Source organism: Vicugna pacos, unplaced genomic scaffold (genome assembly GCF_048564905.1).
Source record: "Vicugna pacos unplaced genomic scaffold, VicPac4 scaffold_20, whole genome shotgun sequence".
NCBI lineage: Eukaryota > Metazoa > Chordata > Mammalia > Artiodactyla > Camelidae > Vicugna > Vicugna pacos.
Genome location: NW_027328741.1, coordinates 76606211 through 76616424, shown reverse-complemented (window position 1 = coordinate 76616424; position 10214 = coordinate 76606211). Strand labels below are relative to the sequence as shown.

Below are 10214 nucleotides of genomic sequence, written 5' to 3'. Positions count from 1 at the left end.
TCTCAAATTTTTCTTTTTCAAGTACGTATAGGTTACTGAGATCCTCGAATTCCCATATGAATTGTAGCAGCAGATAGTCAGTTTCTGCAGAGGAGCCCGCTGGGATTGTGATCGAGACCACGTTGAATAGACGGATCGCTCTGGGGAGCACTGCCATTCCAAGAGCACTTTCTTTTGATAGGGGAATGTGTGTGGAGTGTCTGTCCTGGTATTTAGGTCTTCTTTAACTTTTTTTTCAACAATGCTTTGAGTTTACAGAGTATTATTTTACTTTAATTATCTTTGCCTTTATATTGAGGACAAGTGTGCAAGGTACCGGGATCAGAAGTGTATTTGAGCCCCACAACTTGCTGCCACCATGGACGCTGCGCTCTTGCTTCACCCGCTGTACAATCTTGCACAGAGTACGACCTCAGTAACTCTCTCTTGAATGAATGATTATATGATTGTTGGATGATGCTTGAGAGTCCTTGTGATGATTTTTTTCCCCAGCCTTTCCCCAGTTCTTAACTATGCCCTTTCTCTTCCTAAACTCCAGCCTGGGTTTCAGCCTGCCTGTGGCATTGATTTTCCTTGTCTGTGGACTCTTCCTTTCACTGGTTCCCGATAATGTTACATGTGGGCTGTGGAAACTTGCTAGATGTCAAGAAAGAGCTAATCCATTGTAGGCCAGTATTTTTAGAGTTTGTTATTGTTTTATTGATTGAAATTAAATGAGGCTGCCCCCTGAGCCCTCCCGTGAGCACTTTTGACCTTCCTACAGCTGATACTGCTCTAGTTGCTGCATGTGCCCTTTCCCCAGCCTTGATTTTGTAATTGAATAAGTCACCATCACTGGAGCCCTCTCTTTAAAAGATAAAGAGAACATTTGCTCCTTTTCCCTGTTTGGGGACTTCGATGAGATGAGATCCCAGATAAAGAATGGAGCCCCACCTCTTTCTGACCCCCGCTGTTTCCGTTCCTTTCTTCAGGGGAAAAGAGTACAATTCAACAGTATAAAGATTGATTGTGAGCTAATGAGATAGACAAGACAACCGATCATTTATTAAATAACCTTTCGTGATAGAAACAAATGTATTATACACACAAACAGCACATAAAGCACTGTAGTACCATGGTTACAATCGTGGGTCCGAGTTCGTGTCCTGCTCTGGAGAGACCAGTCCTGTGAGATGGAGAACTGGTAAGTCGGCTTAGCCTCTCCAGAACTGGTTTTCTGTCCTGCAGAGACGGGGCTCGCTAGGCGTCCCCCCCGTAGAGGTGCTGTGGGGTGTAAATGACGCGCGTGGGCAGCCTGAGCACAGCTGCTCATTCCTCGTAAGTGCAGGGTAGCATAGCTTTTGCGGTGATGGCTTTATGACCGCCCCATGTAGACTGTCAGTGCTCTGAAGGGATGCCTTGTGGTTTGGAGATGGGATTCTCACTTCTGTAAATACCCAAGTATAATGTTATTGGGTCCTGCTGATTTCAGTCTATTCTTTAGAAAGTACATATTGTAGATATATTTTTCAAGCATGCGTGCTTTTTTTCTTTTACTATTTAAAGTTCTACCCTCTCATCTCTTGGTGTTACTTTTCATGGAATCCAGGAAACAGTCCTAAGCTACCTGCCTCTTCACACTTTTCCGTGGTGGTTTCCTTCCCTGATTAGAAGAGGGTTTTGCATAGGAAATTTTATTTGTTCCCCTTTTCTTGGAGTCTCTCTCTCTGTCTGCCCATCTCTCACCTCTCAATCTGTCCATTTCTCAACCCACTGCTTCTTCTGACATGTTCCAAAACGCATTTCAGGTAGCTTACAGAAGAACAGATACCAAATAAACAGGTGAGAAAATGGGGCCCAGTTCAGACAGTGAGGCTAGGAGGCGAGCCTGTGTGAGGGTTGCAGGCGTGAGACACATGCCTCTGCCATGTGACTTATAAGATCGACAGCAGCAGTGTGCTTCAAGCTCCCAGCAGACACAGGGAAGCAGGATTTGAGGGAGATGCTTACTGGCTGTGAAATAAATAAGTGACTTAGAAGAAGCCCAGCCTTTCCAGCTACTAAGGCTTAGGAGAATATTTTGAGTGTCTTCCAAAATCAGAGTATGGCATCTTTTCTTTTTTCAGAGTTCTATGTATAGTTGGTTACATTCTATACCTGGAAATTTCTCCAAAACTGCTTCCCACGTGAGTCCCATGGCTCGGGGATTGGGTGGTTCTGCTCATTGATGGGGGTTGGCCAGAAACAGAAAATGAGAGCCTCAAAGGGGCCTGGGATTTGTCAGTTATGTTTTGTCAGTGCTGTAGGGTTCAAGAAATGCTTTCACCGTTTCTCTCCATCTGAGGCGGCAGCGTAATCTCTTACCAGCATCAGGAGCTCAGGGCCACGGGATGGTGGGGGCTGACTGCACTGCCGTCAAGACAGCTGAGCTAGTCACTGCAGGTGTGGTTCTTTTACATACTGCATTTCATGTTCTTTACTAGAATGTTTCAACAGGGAGTTAATTAACTGAGTTAATTAACATTTAATAAATATGATCTTTGTTGAAAAGACAGTTATAGGCAGAATATAAGCTGTGAAGTCTTTAAAAACGGTTTCATTACTGAAATTTCATTTGGGGAGATACACGGTTTATCTTATATATGGCTCTCTTTTAAAGTAACAAAGAAACAAGACAGAAAAGGCAGAGGATGATTTCTGTTCTTCCTCTCGGCTTGCAGGTGCCCTCACCCCCAGTAGCATCAATCAAGACACCAGCACTGACACTGGCCGTGCTCAGAACTGCCTCAGCCCTGAAGACACTGCTGACAAATAGAAGGGGGCCACGCCCTGTTACAGCAGGTGCTCTCACTTTGTGGGTCCTTATGTAACTGCCTGGTGTTAATCAGGATCGCCCGTCCTACATTGTGTGATGCTGCTGCTTTGTCTCCTAGTTACTTGTTTCTCTAAGTATTCTTGTATTATTCTCCAATGCATAGTACTACACACCTACAAATGCCTTTTTCAGATGAAAAAGAATGTGCATTTAAAATAATAACTCTGAAAAAGGGGGCAAAAGAGGCTATCCTTGTCCCGCTATTCAAAGATAATAATTAACACGTTAACGTATATTTTCATCAGTGTGGATCACCTCTGTCATAAAAAACCAGAGAGCACTCTGTGACTGTTTACTGTGTGGACACCTCCATTTTCCATTCGGCTTTTTATATGTTTTTCTACAATATTCTATCTCCTCTGGCATGATTTTTGATGACCAGTATAGCATTCTGTCTTGTGGAGGCATTGTCCATTTTACTTCGGACTTAAATAAACTTTTAAATTCCAAGTATAATTAACTGAAATACTGAAAAGAGAACTGTGGTGGTAGAGGAAGGCCCTACCTCCCTTCCCCTTATTTCCAAAGAGTAAAAACTGTTGAAACTTTGATATATATGTTTCATGACCTTTATGCCTATGACATACATATATACACACATATGAGAATTCCATGTATACGTGTGTGTATATATGCTTTATTTAAAAATGAGACCATACTATATGTTTTTCTGCAGCTCGCTTTAATCACTCAGGTGTATATCATAGACGTCCTCCCACTCCAGACTCACACGGTCCTTTCAGATAGAGTGGAGGGGTCTCCTGATTTGCGGGTGTGGTCTCTTTCCCACGCACACCTTTGGTGAGAGAATGCTGTGGACAAGGCCCTGGACCACGGCGAAACGCCGGCTCCCTCATTGCTCGCAGCTCGTCGTGATTTACCGCATCATTGTCTTGATGGTGGACAGTTAAGTTTTCTCCATTTTCCACTGTCAGAAAGGATATTTGACTGGCATCCTTCTTGTACAGACATTCCTGTGATCTTTTATGAGTATTCCTTTAGTTAAGGCTTCTGGAAATTTAGTCCCTGGATGTGACATTTACATTCATCACAGACTCCATTCAAGTAACTCTAGAAATTCCTTCCATAGGGGAATGAAAAGATGCACAATTACTTATGTAACCAATTCTCTATTGCTGGATATGATTTCACTTCAGTTTTTCTTCCCACCATTGTAAACAGTGCTGTGTAAATGCCCTGATGGGTACATCTTTTTGGACTAAATTTGTTTTTTCCTAAAGGAAACGATTCGTAGAAGTGGTGTTGAGTCAGTGTGTACGTACGTTTTTCAGAGTTTACATATCCATTAACATGTCATCCTCTGAAAATGTCGCTCATGGTTTCTTCTCCCACAGATGGACACTAGATAGAATATCTTTTAAAAATATTTGCCAATATGATGAGCAAAAGTGCTTTTTCATTGTTTTAGTTTGCATTTGATGACCAGTGAGGTATTGAGCATTTTTCACTCATTAGCCATTTGACTTTTTTAAAATGAATGATTCCTTTTATCCTTTGCACACATTTAAGTGGGGGAGCTTCTTGTTGCTTTGTGACAGCTCTTTGTATGTTATGAACATTAACTTCTTGTCTTCAACAACATGTATCACAGAGCTTTTTCTTGTCATTTCTTGCCTTTCATTTTGTTTAGGAGGATTTTAATTTTGGTAGTGTCTCAAAATATTCTTATGATAATAAATGTATTCCTTATGTGTTTTATCTTTGAAATTATTCTTAAAAATAATTTCTTATACTGGAATAAATCTCCTCTGTAGGTTTTTTTAATCTCTAAGATGGAGATGATAATAGTACTTGTTAATGTAAGGGTAAGTTGAGTTAATAAGAGCAAAGTGTTGTATTTGCTGTTATTAGTACTTTTTTATATTTACATCACTGTCTGTAAATTATCTTGTGGTCCTTATGAGAGGAATAGTATTTATTCTTTCTAGGTGATTGTCTGATTGTCTCAGGACAATTACTGAAGTCATACTTTTCTCTTTGATTTGAAATCCCACCTTTACAAAATACTTATGTACACTAGAGTCTCTTTTTGAGCTCATGGTTCCCTTCTGTCAATCTGCCTTTCTTACTCCAGCACCATAACTTACATATTGTAAAAATTTATTTAATAATTGGCAGTCTGAATTTTTTTTCATTCTTTTCTTCCATCCCAAATTTTCTTGTCTAGTATTATGATTTTATTATTCCTGAAGAATTCCAAAATATTTTGTTCAAGTTAAAAAAAAATCAGATTGGAGTTGTCATGGGAGTTTTCAATAAGTTTTGAATTATTCTGATGAGAACTTACATCTTTACAAAACTGCTTTCCTCCATGCAATTTGTTGATGTCTCTACATTCTCACCTCTTACTTTACCCCTCAGTACAGCCCTGAAGTTTCTCCATTTAGAACATGGGCATTATTTTTTAACTTATTCCAGATTATTGTTTATGTTTTTGTCAATTTTGTAAGTGAAAATTTTTTGCTATTATATTTTTAAACGCTTAAAACTGAAATTTAGAAAGGAAGATTCGGTTTGTAAATACTCACTTTGTAATTTGTCATTTAAAATTGTAAGTATTAAGTAGTTGTTCCAGAATCCTTTCTTTTTTGTTTTTAAAAATTTGTGTCGAAGATTCTCAAAATGTTCATAGCTAAGTAGTATAGGTGGGGAGACAGATGGAGAGAGGTAGTGTGGCTCATGTACAAACTGTGAGCAGTTTCATGGCTGCCTTTAGGCTGGAGAAACCACAGAAGAGCCCAGGTTAGACAAGGAATGGCTTTGTATGCACTTGAAAGCCAGCTTTCCTGCCTGTATGGTGAAGCCTGGTGGGTGTGGCAGGTAGATGATCAAGGTCTGATCAAGGTCATTTGCTGCACAGAGCGCTGTGTCTTTGAGAAATGGTGACCATTGCCATGGCAAATGCTTGGTGCCAGGAACAATGCAGGGGAGCTGGGGAGCCTGTGTTAAGGATTTTCCAGTCCTGGGAGTGGGAAGATCAGACTCTGCATTCAGATCTGAGTTTGAATTAATCCTCTTTAGTTTACTGGACCTCTGACTTTTGTCAAGTTATGCATCCTGTTTGAACTCCTGCTTTGTTGTCTCTCAAAACAGAAGAATTACAGCCTGCTGCTAGAGTGTTTGATCAGGGTAAATGATTTGTGTCTATAAGATGCCACGTACAGTCACAAGCTCAGTGAGCAATGAGCTGTCCCCTCTTCTCCTGCAACTCAGTGCTCGATAAGTCATCAGCAGAAAGCGAGTCCCTAATTTGTATGTGGTGCAAGGAAGAACAAAACTAACGTCTTGCCTTTCCCTGGCAGTATTCTTACTTCTTTGCTTCATGTACCTCTTTCCTCCTTCACTCTCCCCTTTCACCTCCTCCACCAAGAGCCCGAGACTCTCTCAGAACACTAGATTCAAATTATTTAAATGTTGGCTCATTCCCATGAAATGACAGTGACTTAAAAAAACTGTACACATCCCAGAATTGATTGTATTTGATTTACACACACACACACGTGCACACACACACACACACACACATCAGGCTACCTCCCATTTGCTGAGGGAGAAGGGCCACTTTTTCTGAGTTTTCATTTACTCAGCGTGAGAGCAGTCTCTTAAGCAGAATTTCACCTGGCTTCGTGCATGGTTTTTTAAATTGGATTTCTGCTTTTTGTCCATAAAAATATTCTCCTATTAGAAGACAGGAAGTGGAGACATAGATATTCTGCTGAGATATTGGTGTTATCATATTTGAGTTTTAATGGACATAAGGCGGCATAGAGTCATACATTATTATGGATGAGAATCCATGATGATGTAACTTGGACAAGAATCTGGGTCTCCTGCCATCGTGTCCACGCGGGTGAAGAGGCAACTGGGTGGGGGATGGCAGGGAACCTTCTTGCTTGAGTTCCAGGTTCTTGTTAGTTTTCATTGCTCAGCTGCCTTTAGTTTATGTCCATGAGGCCTCTCATGGGAAGGTCACTATGTCCTGAGAGACTGAGTTACTAATCAGCAGAAAGCTCTGGACCCACTCATATTTTCCAGAGTTTTTCTGCTGACCTGCTGACACTTTATATAAATGAGACCTAACAAACTACTGGATATAAAATCCTTATTGTTATCATTTGCCCTCGAGTTCCATAGGAATGGGGTGCTGTCTCAGGCTGTCTAAGGCTAGATCTGAACAAAGATAGGGTGATAGGCTCTGCTGCTGGACCCTCCCCAGTCGAATGGGATTTCCACCTTAGTTTTTAGAATCAGGCAGATGAGTTCAAATCTTGTCTTTACCAGTTATTAGCTTTGTGACCTTGGGGAAATAACTACTTTTTTGGTTCCAATTTTCTTTATCTGTAAATAAGTTCAGTATTTATTTTAGGGTTTTTGTTTTAGAATTGAATGTGCTAATTCCCTAACTTATTCCTAAAATACTGATCACATGGTTCTATGCTGGTGCCTTAGTAGTTGATTGCTAAGGGACTCAACAGTGAGAATGGGGGTGGGGCCCCCTGGATCATACAGCTTATATTCCAGGATATGCTTGTAAAAGACAAGATTGCAGTGGATTTTTAGTAAATGTCCATTCCTTTCCTAATCCCCATTGATTGTGTATATATCTTTATACTATTATATGAACAATTTTTTTTGCAGTTTAAATCTCTTTGTAGTATTTAAAGAATGTAGCTATAACAAAAATACGTGAAATAAAATGACTTGACTTTTATTTTCCTTTCAATAAGCAAAACAAAATAAAATAGAAAAGAAAAGAAAAAGTATTGAAGGAGTAGAAATAATTTTATTTCCGTGGAATCAACTCCCTATGTTAGGTATTTCCATTGTGTTGTTCAACATCATATAAAATTGACAGGTTGTGACTTCAGTGTTGATAGCTAGGTGAGTATAGTTTCTTTTTGTGGTTGTCTTTGATGAATTATTTGCACTAGATCATAAATGATGTGCATGTTACATATTGGAAACGAGGAAACATTGGAGACATACTACCTCCAATGCAGTCATTTTGTTACCGAGTCCAAACTCGTTCTGCTCGCCGCATGACAGGCCAATAAACCGGGAGATGAGGTGTTGGAGCAAGGAATAGTGACTTCACTTGCAATGCTGGCAGACCCAGAAGACGGCAGACTGATGTCCTGGAGAACTATCTTCCCCAAGTAAGAATTCAGTCTCCTTTTATACTAAAAAGGGGGGGGGTTGTGGTTGGTTGTTGCATACTTCTTGCTTTATGAATTGTTTGTCCTTTGAATCCGCTGTTCTTGCAGCTGTCCATGTGGATCAAATCATGGTACCCCTGTAAAACCTCCAAAAAAACAAAGGCTATTCTCTATTATGCAACTTGCCATCTCTACAGAAGTGCAGATGAGCTAACATTTTTAAAGATCAGGGCCAGGAGAATAGGCTTTCCTGCAGATTTCAGGCTAAAGGCAACTTTCTTTTTCAAATGGTGCAGAGCTACCAAGTCTGAGCCTAGGAAACAGGGCACAGGTTTAAACTCAAAGGAACAGATTTAACATAGGGTAAAAACTGTTACATTTTATTACAATTCCGTTTCCAGCTTCATAGATAATATTAGTAAGAAATATGAGCAATTTTGTATTTTTGCTTCTTAATAACCGATAAGTGTACCAACTATATTTTGTGAGCAGGGATGCTGTGCAGGCATTGGGGTGACAGCAAACTCTTGTAGGGGGTGGCCGACCCTGCAACATCTCTGATGCCCCGTGAGTGTTGGTGAGGGTCCCCGTAGCCAGGGGGCTCTCTTCAGGAACCAGCATATGGGCATTGACCTCTGGAGACCTCTTTTTCGGCTGCAGGAATTTTTTTCAGATATTGAGATTGAAAAATCACTCCAGCTGGGAATAATTAGGGAAAAAAAAGAAAAGGAAAAGGGTTTGGAGTAGAGTAGAAGAGTAGGACTTAAGATCACGGAGCCTGAGTGCTTGGCAGTGGGGCCTCGGGAGAGAGGGGAGCAGAGGTGGGGAGGGGCCTGGCTCCGGAACCAGCTCCTGTAATTGTCCCTGCACGCAAGCCACATAGCTTTAAATTGGCCTGGGCCACCTCTCTGGGCTGGATATCACCCTGGGCAGAACCGTGGTATCTGTAAAGTAAAATGACTTCACAACTATTGCACAGAGCTGCAGGTGTAAGAGAGCCTAAGCCTGTCTCAGAGTGCAGGGGACAAGCGGAAAGGAATGGCAAAATTTCCACTGACAATTGAAATTTTGTTAAATAGCCTGCTACAGTTGTTTGCATCACTTGAATGAATGCAGGCATATTTCTGTGGGCATTTATAGGTTCACTGAACCCCACCAGCCCCTCTTGCCCCCATCGGAGATGGGCTTTCTCAAGCACAGTGCCCCTCCTGCTTGGGTGGAAAACGCTGCTGGTCCTTGCCTGGGGCCGGGCTGCTGCAGGGCACTGAATCCCCGAGGCACGGCCTGTGAGACACGACAGGAACATCTCTGCTCTTGACTGGGTGCCTCCGTTTCCCCTGCAGTGTAAAAATACCGGTGACTGAGTTAGAAGCATGCTTCCAAGCTGTCCATGTCCTTGGCATCCAGAAGCGGAGCCTGGAAGCTTTCGAATTTATCCAGAATGCGGTTTACATTCACCTACAGCAGGTGAGTGTATGTCCTTACACAAGTGGAGGAATTACTGCAGTTTTCCTGGAACTTTCTCACTACAAGTCCATTTGATTTTTCTGTGCTAGGATTCAGTATGGCCTGCTAAAAACTCTGGAGTGAGATCTTGAAACCCTGATGAAGAGCATTATTTATTTCATTTCTCTATATGATACTCTTTTACTTTTAAAATTCAGAATTTTTGGTTGTTTCAAAAATTTTTTGGGGGGGTTGGAGAATCATGTTTACTCTTACCATCTTTGCAACCTGTTGCTTTGTGCCTCTCACCTGTCTTCTGTCACTTGTGAGGCGGTTCCATTTGTGACCCTGTCCGGGTTGTTCATGTTATAAAACATAAAGCCTGTAAAAGTACAGTCCCTTTTCCTCCGAAGACATTCCACAAATACTCCTTTAACCTGGGTGTGGTTTTAAGAAGACAGAATCTTTAGAACATGTCCTTGCAGGTTGCTAGTGCAAAATCCCAAAATCAATAGTCTAGCTCAACATCTAAAATCTTTCTAATTTACCTTGGAATTGTATGGATAAGTGAAGCAGTTTGCTAAGAACTCAGACCAGGTTTGGAATACAGGCTGGTGTAGCTCAGCAGGTCCTCCCAAGCTGATGCTCTGCCAGAGGGCGGGGCCGAGGGGAGAGGGCGGGTCCTGCCCTCCCTGAGGAGACAATTTCATGGCAAAGACTTTCACCTGGTGAAGAAC

At 41.5% G+C, this 10214-nt stretch overlaps 1 long non-coding RNA gene across 1 annotated transcript in view; it reads right to left on the bottom strand.

Moving 5' to 3' along the window:
* The window catches only part of LOC140694045 (uncharacterized), a 64332-nt gene continuing 54118 nt past the window's right edge, over window positions 1–10214 (bottom strand). The window contains exon 2 of the long non-coding RNA XR_012069789.1: window positions 1–150. This is a non-coding gene — a long non-coding RNA (uncharacterized lncRNA). The remainder of the gene's footprint in view (window positions 151–10214) is intronic.